The sequence below is a fragment of the Peromyscus leucopus genome, chromosome 7 (assembly GCF_004664715.2).
Source record: "Peromyscus leucopus breed LL Stock chromosome 7, UCI_PerLeu_2.1, whole genome shotgun sequence".
Lineage (NCBI taxonomy): Eukaryota > Metazoa > Chordata > Mammalia > Rodentia > Cricetidae > Peromyscus > Peromyscus leucopus.
In genome coordinates, this window is record NC_051069.1 from 65,700,482 (window position 1) to 65,713,860 (window position 13,379).

The 13,379-nt window shown below is 37.9% G+C and overlaps 1 protein-coding gene across 1 annotated transcript in view; it reads right to left on the reverse strand.

The window, feature by feature from the left end:
* The window catches only part of Gucy1a2 (guanylate cyclase 1 soluble subunit alpha 2), a 319,363-nt gene that overhangs the window by 119,405 nt on the left and 186,579 nt on the right, over positions 1-13,379 (reverse strand). The gene's annotated exons all lie outside the window — the stretch shown is intronic.

The following is a 13,379-nucleotide window of genomic DNA, read 5'->3' on the forward strand; positions in this document are numbered from 1 at the left end:
AGTAAAGGGAAAAGTAAAACAATGCCATCTTTTCCTTTTTTGACTTTTCACAAAAGTCTGGGAATTGACATTTAATGAAAAAAAAAAAACAAAAACAAAAAGACAAAAACAAAACAAACCAGAACCAGGGTTATGCTATCTCAGTTTGGAGTGCTACTGAAAACTGGCAGAATGTAGCCACAGGACATGACTTCCATGAGTTATTTAGGTTAGATCAATATGCTTCAGCACAGTTGGATAGAAAGATACCTGCCTGTGAGCACCTAAGAGGACACAAGGGCCAAGAGCTGACCAACCCTGAGATTGCCTCTGTCATTCCATGTCATCACCCATTTCCACAGAGAATATGCTCCACACATCTACTCTCCATTATTGTTTATAAAACGCCATAGACTAGCTTATGAAGCTAGATGCCAAGAATAAATACAAGGTAAAACTATTCACCATTTACCACAACCTTGGGGAAGGGAATAAACTGAACTCTGGCTTGATGTTGTAAGTTTAAAGAAATGAGTTCTCAATGCTCACTTTATGAAGTCCAGTACTTTACCCTTTCACTCCGTGTTCTAACTCTCACCAGAGCAGATTTTGAATGTTTTTATTTCCTAATATTGTTCTGAGTGATAAAGATAAAGAAACCAAATAACATTATCCTTTTCAAATATTTCATAGTATATTGATAAACCCAAATTATATAAGCCAGAAAATAATGCAGTGAGAAATCATTCTCAGTTCCACACAAGTGGGTTCTTAGAGGACTGGAGGCCATGTTTGAAATCATTATCTTGTAAAATATTTCTGCGTTGTTTCATACATTCCTAATATGCATTTTGTGGCAAAAGTATTGTTAATGTCATGTATTTTCCAAAAAAGGAAGAAATACATAGTTTATCCTGTCAGAGTTTAAAAATTAGTATATATTGTGCCTGCTACTGAGACTCTTCTGTTGGATTTTCCAAGTTCAATATGGTAGTTTTTCCTTCATCTTATTATATTTTATTTTTTTCATGTTTAATTGTTATCTCACAGCAACCAGTTCTTTTCTAATAAAGAAAGGGAATGAATCTGTAGTGGAGGGGGAGGAAGTAGAGTCAGAAAAAACTGTAATTGGGATATATTGTATGAGAAAAGAATTTATCTGTGGTGATATATTGTGTACCTTAATAAACTTATCTGGGAATCAGAGGACAGATCCAGCCACTAGATTAGACATAGAGGCCAGACAGTGGTGGCACACACCCTCAATCCTATCACTTGGGAGGCAGAGATCTGTGTGGATCTCTGTGAGTTGAAGGCCACACTGGGAACAGAGTCAGGCAGTGGTGGCACATGCCTTTAATCCCAGCACTTGAGATCTCATGCCTTTGCTTGGAAAGCACACATGCCTTTAATCCCAGGAAGTGACATGGCTGGGTGGAGAACAGTAGGTATATAAGGTCTGAGAAGAAAGGAATTAATTAGCAGTTCAATGGAGACCCTTGGGGGTGAGGACTCAGAAGCTTTCAGTCTGAGGAAACAGGATCAACTGAGTCATTGGAAAGTGAAGTTGACTATGGCTTGTTTTGTTTCTCTGATCTTTCAGCTTTCACCCTAATATCTGGCTCCAGGTTTGGTTTTTTTGTTTGTTTGTTTTTTATTAATAAGCCCTTTTAAGATTAGTGTTATATCAATCTTTAACAAAAGAAAAAATTTAGTATGTTGACTACTTACTTAAAATTTAACAAAGGACCAAAAGCGTTCTAAACCTTAACGAGCTTATCATCTTACCTGGTAGTGGTAAGCTCTGGTGCATCTGGGTTCAAACTTCTGCTTTTTCTCCTCTATCTCTCTTCCTCACGCCTTTCCTTCCACCATCCTATGTTCTTCACTCTCTTTCCTGTCTTACTTTTTTCTTTCCTCCCCTTTGATTTTGGATGTATTTGTATTTTATCCTTCTCTTTCCTTTGGTGTTTGTTCTTACTGTCTGTCTCTCCTCATCACATTACTTCACTGCCCATCTGTTCTCCCTATGGTTCTCCTCTTTGTCTTTCCTTTTACTTTCTAGGCATCAATGGCCACATTTTCTGTCATAATTGACATTTTTTTTGTTTTGCTATTGTCCTTTATTTTATGACTTCTCTTTAAAGAGATCAACTGAATGCACTGGAATCAATCCATGTGTGTTTCCACAAATAATATTTGTCATTTGATATGTGAGACAAAGTATATAAATAACTTTGTTTAACATACAAAGAAGCTGAGTTGAATAGTTTGCAACTGTGGCAAATCTGGGAAGAAATGACCAAACACATTGTACAAAATTCTCAAAATAATAATTAAATATATACATAAAACAAAATTTTTTTTTATTTATTAGTGGCTATTTTTTAATTTTTTAAAATCATGAACTTCTACAGATTTTGAGAGAAAAAACATATTCACCATTTATATTACAAAAAAGTAATTTAAAAACTGAAACAAATAGCTTCCCTTTTAAGTAATTTTTCTTGATGAATTCTTCTCGTATTTAAATAGTAAGCTGGAACATTTGTATCACTGTCATATAATTTTTCTAGCTGAAAAACAATACAAAATTTTCTTCCTGAATTGTTTTGTTCACTATCAGTTCCTAAACCCAATATTTGAATGTATTAATTTAGCAATGAAAAAATACTCCTCTAGAAACCACATTTTTTCAGAGAAACCAGAATTGTAGAAAACTGTCCCAAATGTAAGGTTTATTATATAACCAATAATATTAGAATTTTTATGAGATAAATAAAAATAAGTATAAAAATAAATTTTTATGAGCCTAATAAAAATAAGTATTTTCCAACATCTATAAAAATTCAGAATCTAGAAAACATAAAAAGAGATTATTTGATAATAAATTGTAATACAGGATTGAAAGTCATTGAATTAGAATTCTAGCTCAGTTCAGTCCAGTTATTCATGCTCTCAAACCCTAGTTTTCATTATGCTTGAAAGGGAAATGATAATGATTCTGATGAGGATGGTGCCTGTAACTAACACATTTTTTGAATACTTGCTTTTTGGTTATGCACAGAATTGAGGAAGCTTGATAGTTGTGGGGAAAGAGAAAGAGAACAACTACAATTTTAAGTATAATTAATGTGATGACAAAGAAACTTTAAAGAGAAGTCCTCAACAAGCAGTTAAAGGATAAAAATTGGTACATACTGATAAAGTAGCTGTTTATTCATCTTATCTAGAAACTTTCTGGATGTGGCTTTGATATTTTTCTCTGTGATATAATTTATGGAAACACACAAAGTTATATGCCCTCTGATTTTCAAGAATTAAAATGGTTTCTGGCCTGGTTTTTTATTTTACAGAGTAATAGTAACTTTCAAGAGACTAGGTCTTTTGGAAAAAAGAATAGAAGACATGAATTTTCCAGGCAGAGAAGATTCTACTCTGCATTAAGGTTCTTGCTCTCACCTCCTAACACTGCCACTATCTTGCATGACTAAGGCCACAAGAAAGGATAAGACTGACAGTAGAGGTACAGGGCCGGCAGCAAGCACCCTTTACACAGGCTGAATGTCCCTTCTCATATAAAGATACCAAGACACTGCCTGTCAAAATGTGCTCTATATTATCTAGTATCTCTATTATCTAACATCATTAACAAGGACAAGTTAGAACAAAGATGAATGCCATCACCCACTCAGATAAACCTAATAAAAGTAATTCCACACTAAAAATGTTTAAGGTTTAGTAGGATATAGAGTCTTCTAACACAACAGGCAGACTATCCTGAACATAATAGAAAGATAAACATTGATATAAGGATCAGGAAAATTACAACTTGAAGGAAAAAAGACAATCAATTGATGCCAACACTGAATTGAGTCAGATGTGGGAATTACCTATTAATAATTTTAAAGCTGGGAGTCAGATGGAATAGAGGACACCAGTAGAACATGACCCACTGAATCAACAAAACAAGGCTCACAAGGGCTCATAGAGACTGAAGCAGCAAGCACAGGGCCTGCATGGGTCTACATTAGGTCCTCTGCTTATATGTTATGGCTATTTACTTGGTGTTTTTGTGTGTGTCTTGACAGTGGAAGAAAATGTGTTTCTGACTCTTGCCTGCTCTTGGGAATTTTTTCCTATCAGTGGAGTCTCTTGTCCAACCTCCATATGAGGGCTTTTTTTTTTCCTTTTGGTTTTTCTAGACAGGGTTTCTCTGTGTAGCTTTGGCGCCTTTCCTGGAACTCACTCTGTAGCCCAGGCTGCCCTCGAACTCACAGATATCTGCCTGCCTCTGCCTCCTGAGTGCTGAGATTAAAGGCGTGCGCTACCACCACCAGGCCATATGAGAGTTTTTACCTTGCCATAACGTATCTTGTTTGGTTGTTGTCTTTTGAATGCTTTTTCTCTTCTGAAGGAAAATGGAGGGCATGGATCTGATGGACAGGGGAGGTGGCAGGAAACTGGGAAGAGTGGAGGGAGAGGAAACTGTGATCAGGATGTACTGTATGAGAGAAGAATTATTTTCAGTGGAAAAAAAAAAGAATTTTAAAACAGGCTGTAGAGAGGGCTCAGCTGTTAAGAGTACTTGCTGTTATTGCAGAGGATGACTGATTCCTAGCACCCACATGGTTGCTCATAACCATCTGTAAACACTCCCTGGATCTGACATCTTTTTCTGATGGCGGCAGATATCAGATTTACACATGATGCAATGCTATATATACATGGATGCAAAACAGTCATAAAAATATATATACATGGATGCAAAACAGTCATAAAATTAAAGTATTTTTTAAAAGAACTTTAATGTAATTAAACAGTAAAGTATTTCTGCAGGCAATTACAATATCTTTACAAATGATTTCCTTTTTTGAGACAGGGTTTCTCTGTATAGTTTTGCGCCTTTCCTGGAACTCACTCTGTAGACCAGGCTGGCCTCGAACTCACAGAGATCCGCCTGCCCCTGCCTCCCGAGTGCTGGGATTAAAGGCGTGTACCACCACCATCTGGCACAAATGAATTTTTAAAATGTCCAGAAAATATCAGTAAAGCAATAAAATACAATAACTTAAACAAATGAAAATTGTCAAACTGAAAAAAAATGGAGTTACAAAAATAGAAAACTCTCTGGGTGTACTCAAAAATGAGTGGAGATGACAGAAGAATTTTACTCAATCTAAAGAAGTGAGAAAAATAGATTTAAAAAAAGGTTCCTGGAACCTGCAGGAAATTTCAAAACAAACTTTTACATTTATATTTCAAGTTTACATCATGAGAGTGTCAGATATACAGGTGAAATATGGTAAAATGAAAAGTGTATTAGGTGAAATAATAGCTAAAAAGGTCAAAATGTAATGAAAGTCCTAAAAATGAGATTAAACATGCTAAATGGATCTCAAATATGTTAAAAATCAAAGACATAAACTACAGGACTCAGCAAAATTGAGATTTTTTTGAAAATTGAATAAAAAATCTCTTGAAATTAGCCAGAGGGAAATGAAACATTTCTTAGCAGCAACAAATTAAATTATCATTATTCTTTTCATCTTAATTTCTAAAAAGCAGAAGAAGTCAGGATGTAATTTTTTCAAGTATTGAAAGTAAAACACATCCTATCAACTGAATTATTTATCTGGAAGCCATTCATCAAGAATAAAGAGGAAATTAAAAACAGAGTTGGATACATATGTGTGTATGTATGTGTCAAAGCTATAACACACGATACTGGCACATGCACAGACTGTGGAATCTTTATAGAGCCTGCTAACAAACATGATGTAGACCAGTCTTCATCAGAAGTGGTAATAAGATACAATGGGAAAAGGATGGTCTGTTTAGTGATTCTGTTGGGAAAATTAGATACTCCATGTGTATAAAAATTCAGGGTGATTCATGCATCCCTCTTAGGGTCCTCCTTGTTATATAGCTTCTCTGTAGCTGTGAGTTGTAGTCTTGTTATCCTTTGCTTTACATCTAGTATTCACTTATGAGTGAGTACATATCATGTTTGTTTTTCTGAGTCTGGGTTGTCTTTCTCCGGATGATATTTTCTAGTTCCATACATTTGCCTGCAAATTTCATGATGGAGCAGGAAGAGGGATAAGGTAGGGATCTGTGGCTGGTATGTGGAATGAATAAAAATTTCTTAATAAAAAATAAAACAAAAAAAAGGAATTCAGGTAGATCTTTATCCCATATTATATAAAAATCAACTCAAAGTTTTTTGGACTTAATCATAGATGGAAGATATGAAACTACTGGAAGAACACATGGAGTAGATGTTCTTTGTCATTTTGGGGGGAAATGATGTTTTTGACTATAACTCTGGAAGTATAAGCAACCAAAGCAAAAATGAATAAATGCATTTGTAGCATGAATCTTAAAAGTTCTTATTAATAAAATCAAACCTGAGGGCAGTTATTGGGGTCAATGCTGGTAGATCAGAGAGACAGAACAAGCCACAGCTATCTCTGCTTGCCAGTTCCTCAGCTGGTCCTGTTTCCTCAGACTGGAAGCTTCTATGTCCTCATCCCAATGGATCTCAGCTGAACTGCTGCTCAAAAGCCTGAAGCTTAACCAGCCAAATGCTTAACCAGCCAAATGCTTCTAGTTTCTGGTCCTCACGCCTTATATATCTTTCTGCTTTCTACCACCACTCCCTGGGATTAAAGGCTGACTTTCTGGGATTAAAGGCGTGTGTCACCATGCTTGGCTATTTCCAATGTGGCCTTGAACTCACAGAGATCCAGAGGGATTTCTATCTCTGGAATGTTAGGATTAAAGGTGTGAGTGCCACCATTTTCTAGCCTTTGTATCTAGTGGCTGTCTGTTCTTTGACCCCAGATAAATTTATTAGAGTACACAATATTTTGGGGAACACAATACCACCACATTTCCTCTCTTTTTGTCTAAAATTAAAGAAAGCTTATAACTAATACAAGAAATACTATCCAATAAGTATATACAATATATACAGCCAAAAATTACATTAATGATATCTAGTCCATTAACATTTGACAGATTCAGATAAAAACTCCATTATATATATTAACAATGTCCAGTCCAGTAACATCTGATAAACTCAGACCAAAAAATTTTCATTACTTATCTTATTTAAAACAAGTAGTTCCTTTTTAAAAGTAGATTCCATAATCTCCCTTTTTTTATCTTATTATATCCATATTCTCTTTTTTCTTTTCATAATACATTCAGTAGTCTACCTTTTGTCATTTTTATATCTTCCCCTTTTTCTTCAGTGTAAATTCAATGATCTACTTATTTATCCTATTATTTCTTTATCTTTTTTTCTCAGAGTAGATTCAATGATATATCTCATATCTTATTCTCTTTTTCTTTTTGCTTTCTAGGGGTGAAGATATCTTTAGGGAATCTTGAAAAGAAAATTTTTGAGTTAATTGTCAAGTCCTGTATCATTTGTCAAGTCTCTGCATAAAAGGAAAGTTCAGGGCTTGTTTGAAGTCCTTGTTCAAGTAGTCTGTCAGGCTGGATCATCTCAGCTAGCCATCTCAAAATTGTCCTAAGCAGTTTGTAGTCCAAAGCAGATCTTTCCGTGGTGTTAATCAGCTTAATGGCTTTACCATAGTCCTTTTGAAGATTTCAAAGTTGCTGTTAGGTCATGGTTCATGCAGACTTTTTTTTTTTTTTTTTTTTTTTATGCCTCCTCTGTGGTTTGGAGCAATCACAGTCTGATAAATGTCTGTCTCTTGGAACCATGAACATTCTTCCCTAGAACAGAAATCTTCACAATTTCTCCCCACCATTTGTCTTGCCAAACTTTTCCAAACTGACCTTTGTAACACGATGGTCCTGGCAATTCTTCTCTGAACCAGCAGCAGTAAACCCTTCATCCCAGGTAGCAGCATCACCGCAGTCACCAACATGATGAGAAGGAGCTGGCAATGTGGAGCAGTAGCCACTGCTTCCATGGTCCCACCACTGTTTGTGGCTCAGTCTGGACCAAAGCTTCTCCCAAACCTCCTAGGCCGGCCTCAAACTTGGGATCCTCCTGCCTCTGCCTCCTTCAGCAAATCCAACCGGCGTGTGCCACCACAACCGGCTGAGTGTAGCTTGGGCCTGAGCTGGGGCTCACAAGGCTACAGGCAAACAGCTTTTTCATGAATTCATAACATGAACATTGGGTGCCAAATGTAGATGTAACCAACCGTCTTATTAAATAAGAGACACAGAAACAATGTAAAAGAGAAAGCCAAGAGGTCAGAACTCAGAGCTAAAATCTCACCCTTCCTCCTGCTGTGTCCCAGCTTTCCGAAAGAGAGCTATTTCCTTGTGTGTCCGTCGGTTCAAAGTCATTCTGCCTACTCATTGGTTGTAAACCCAAACATGTGACTGCCTCATCACTGTCTGTATGTACAGCCCTCTAGGTCTTAAAGGCGTATGTCTCCAGTGCTGGCTGTAATCCTGAACACACAGAGATCTATGGGATTAAAGGCATGTGCCACCACTGCCATGTTCTTTCTATGGCTCTAATAATAGCTCTGACCCCCCGGGCAACTTTATTTATTAACATACAATCAAAATCACATTTCAGTACAATTAGAATACTACCACATGCATTATAACACACTAAAAAGTGTCTTTACAACAAATAAAGCAATCAACAAAATGGAAGGAAAACATAAAGACTGGGATAACAATTTACAAATCATAATTTAGTAATTGCTTCAGATCAAACAAAATACATAAAGATAACTAAACAACAAATAAAAAGAAGGAAAGTCTTAAGTAAGCATTTCTCAAAAGAATTTGTACAAATGTCTAAAAGGTGAAGTCATGTATATTTTCAGTTAAGAGATGACCACATATATAACAGCAACTTATCAGGAAAATTAGAAAAATATTTCTCCAGGATAGCATTTGAACACCTAGAAAACAGCAGATGTTCAATAAATGATGGTAGGTAAATGAATCAATGCATCTTTTTCCCTTATTCCTAGTTTATACTTATATGTATTTCATATTATTGATCCCAAGTCTAGTTTCCTGATAATAAAGACATTTTTGCAGTTTATTTTCTTTTATAATGCCAATCATAAAGTATATGCTAGGTAGTCATATATTAATAACATTGCCTTGACTAAAACTTTTTACAGAAGCACAAAAATACCTGACACACACAGTTTTCTATACCTCACTGCTTCTTAGAAAATTCTTTTTTTTTTTTTTTTTTTTTTTGGTTTTTCAAGACAGGGTTTCTCTGTGTAGCTTTGAGCCTTTCCTGGAACTCACTTGGTAGCCCAGGCTGGCCTCGAACTCACAGAGATCCACCAGCCTCTGCCTCCCGAGTGCTGGGATTAAAGGCATGCGCCACCACCGCCCGCCTAGAAAATTCTTAATACCTAGCACATATCAGTGCCTGCATTGATGTATAAACATACATATAAAGAAAGTAAGATCATGTCATTATTTCCTACTTTCCTAATTGCTTCTTACATATACACCCAATTTGTTACTATCAGATAGTCATTGTTTGCTTAACCATTATTTTCTTTCTGCCTTATATGCCCAGTCCTGAACCCCAAGAGGACCAGGATAGACTGTATACCTTGGCTTTCATGTTCTATGGCTTCCACTTGGGATTAAATGGTAGTGAGTAACAAGTGACTAAAGGAAGAGAGGAAAATCTGGTTTATTCTTTCTCCTGGTTTACTCTGTACTGGAATCTGGTTTGGACACTGGCTGTATCTTTCCATCAAAGACCAAAGTATTTATAGTGGGCCCTTCACAATTAACACTGTTAAAAGCATGGATTCCTGCTTTTTGCTTCAGCAGCATTAAAAATGTCCATGGGTCCCACTGCTGATATGGAATTATTCACCATCCCTTGTTAGTTTCTTTAAACTTGTCCACATTTATATTCTTACCCACTTTATTTAAAACTATCTTCAGTCATGCCTTTTGAATGTGTCATTAAGTTCTTATTAGTATTAAGGTAAAATTATGAAATAGGCATAGTCTGGGCTGGCAATATGATAAAACAATAAAGTGCTACATTCTACATATAACCTCTAAAAATGACATTCTAGTCACATATTTTTTTTGTTCCTAATCACTGATATTTCTTTTTTTTTTTCCTGATCAAGGTGCAACCTTATTTTCTTCCAGAAGGGTTTATATAGTTCCTGCAGGGTGCGGGGAGCAAGAAACTGTCATCTGCATAAGGTGGGGCAAGCTAACAGGATGTTTGTATAGGATGTTTATAGGGTGAACGGGTCAAGGGCTCTGACTCAATGTCCTGTTATTAGGCAACCTGACTGTAAGATGATCAGGTTCTTGTCTTATCGGGGGTCTGTATTTTTTCCACTAACTAGAGATTCTGTCCTTGTACCTGACAGCTAGAGTTTTCCTGTCTTGCCCACAGTCAGGACAAATCTCTGTCACCCGCAAGTTCCACAGCCGCTCAGACTCAACCAAGTAAACACAGAGACTTATATTGCTTACAAAATGTATGGCCATGGCAGGCTTCTTGCTAACTGTTCTTATAGCTTAAATTAATCCATTTCCATAAATCTATAACTTGCCACGTGGCTCGTGGCTTACTGGTATCTTCACATGCTTCTTTTTTTTCCTTTTATTTATTTTACAATACCATTCAGTTCTACATATCAGCCACATTCACTTGTTCTCCCCCCTCCTGCCCCCCTTCCCTTTCCCTCAGCCCACCCTCCATTCCCACCTCCTCCAGGGCAAAGCCTCCCCCGAGGACTGAGATCAACCTGGTAGACTCAGTTCAGGCAGGGTCAGTCCCCTCCTCCCAGACTGAGCCAAGCATCCCTGCATAAGCTCCAGGTTTCAAACAGCCAACTCATGCAATGAGCCCAGGACCTGGTACCACTGCCTAGATGCCTCCCAAACAGATCAAGCCAATCAACTGTCTCATCTATTCAGAGGGCCTGATCCAGTTGGGGGCCCCTCAGCCTTTGGTTCATAGTTCATGTGTTTCCATTCGTTTGGCTATTTGTCCCTGTGCTTTATCCAACCTTGGTTTCAACAATTCTCGCTCATATAAACCCTCCTTTTTTCTGGCTAATTAGACTCCCGGAGCTCCACCTAAGGCCTAGCTGTGGATCTCTGCATCCAGATCCCTCAGCCCTTGGATTGGGTTTCTGGCACGACTATTAGGGTGTTTGGCCATCTCATCACCAGAGTAGGTCAGTTCGGGCTCTTTCTTGATCATTGCCAGAAGTCTATTGTGGGGGTATCTTTGTAGATTTCTGTGGACCTCTCTAGCACTTTGTTTCTTCCTTTGCTCATGTGGTCTTCATTTACCATGGTCTCCTATTCCTTGTTCTCCCTCTCTGTTCTTGATCCAGCTGGGATCTCCTGCTCCCACAGGCTCTCTTTCCCTTGACCCTCGCCCTTCATTACTCCCACTCATGTCCAGGTTGTTCATGTAGATCTCATCCATTTCTCCATCATTGTGCGATCCCCGTGTCTTTCTTGGGGTCCTTTTTTCCAGGTAGCCTCCCTGGTGATGTGAGTAGCAGTCCAGTCATCCTTGTTCCACATCTAGTATCCTCCTATGAGTACATGCCATATTTGTCTTTCTGAGTCTGGGTTACCTCACTCAGGATGAATTTTTCTAGATCCATCTATTTGCCTGCAAACCTCATGATGTCATTGTTTTTCTCTGCTGAGTAGTATTCCATTGTGTATATGTGCCATAATTTATTTATCCATTCTTCAGTTGAGGGCATCCAGGTTGTTTCCAGTTTCTGGCTATTATAAACAATGCTGATATGAACATAGCTGAGCAAGTGCTCTTGTGGTATGATTGAGCATTCCTTGGGTATATGCCCAAGAGTGGTATAGCTTGATCTTGGGGGAGATTGATTCCCAATTTTCTAAGAAAGTGCCACATTGATTTCCAAAGTGGTTGTACAAGCTTGCATTCCTACCAGCAGTGGAGGAGAGTTCCCCTAGTTCCACATCCTCTCCAGCATAAAGTGTCTTCAATGTTTTTGATCTTAGCCATTCTGACAGGTGTAAGGTGGTATCTCAGAGTTGTTTTGATTTGCATTTCCCTGATGATTAGGGATGTTGAGCAATTCCTTAAATGTCTTTCAGCCATTTGAGTTTCCTCTGTTGAGAATTCTCTCTTTAGTTCTATAGCCCATTTCTTAATTGGACTGTTGGTCATTTTCAATCCTAATTTCTTGAGTTCCTTATATATTCTGGATATCAGTCCTCTGTCAAATGTGGGGTTGGTGAAGACCTTTTCCTATTCTGTAGGCTGTTGCTTTGCCTTGTTGACCGTATCCTTTGCTCTACAAAAGCTTCTCAGTTTCAAGAGGTCCCATTGTTTGATTGTTTCTCTCTGTGTCTGCTCTACTGGTGTTACATTTAGGAAGCAATCTCCTATGCCAATGTGTTCAAGACTACTTCCTACTTTCTCCTCTAGCAGGTTCAGAGTAGATGGATTTATGTTGAGGTCCTTGATCCACTTGGATTTAAGTTTTGTGCACAGTGACAGATAAGTATCTATTTGCAGCCTTCTACACATTGATATCCAGTTATGCCAGCACCATTTGTTGAAGATGCTTTCTTTTTTCCATTGTACACTTTTGGCTTCTTTGTCAAAAATTATATGTTCATAGGTGTTTCTGTTTCTCTTCAGATCGTATAAATCTTTCTCCTGATCACTGATATTTCAATTAAGAGTCAGTAGTGTGTCTGTAGGGGACCATTCCCAACATTTATTTACCTCAGGGTGCTATGAATATCACTCTGTATGCTGTGAATGTGTTGCTCTGATTGGTTAATAAATAGAATGTTGATTGGCCAGTAGCCAGGGAGCAAGTATAGGCAGGACAAGCAGAGAAGAGAATTCTGGGAACAGGAAGACTGAGTGAGGATGCTACAAACTGTCAGGAGAAGCAAGATACCGGCAAGCCAAGAGCCACATGGCAAAGTATAAATTTACAGAAATGGGTTAATTTAAGATGTAAGATGAGCTAGTGAAAAGCCTGAGCCAACAGGCCACACAGTTTGTAATTAATATAAGCCTTTGTGTGTTTACTTGGGTCCAAATGGCTGCAGGACTGGTGGGTGAGAGAGATTTGTCCAGACCATGGGACAGGTGGTACACAGGAAAACTTCAGCTACACCAGGGACTCGTGGAATGAGGTATAGGAGACTGAGAAGTAAAGAGGCAAGAGAAACAGATAGAAAATACAGGATCGCCTTGGGTGGACCTGGATCCTTATCCACCTCTGCCCAGAGCTTTATTCCATAGGCTATTTATAACAGTGCCAAGGGAAGGGGCAAAGGACCTCCCCTTTGCTAGTTAGTTAGCCATGTGTAGACCCTTACAAACACCTGGCACTCGGGCCTGTGATCCAATCAACCTCCTATGCAGT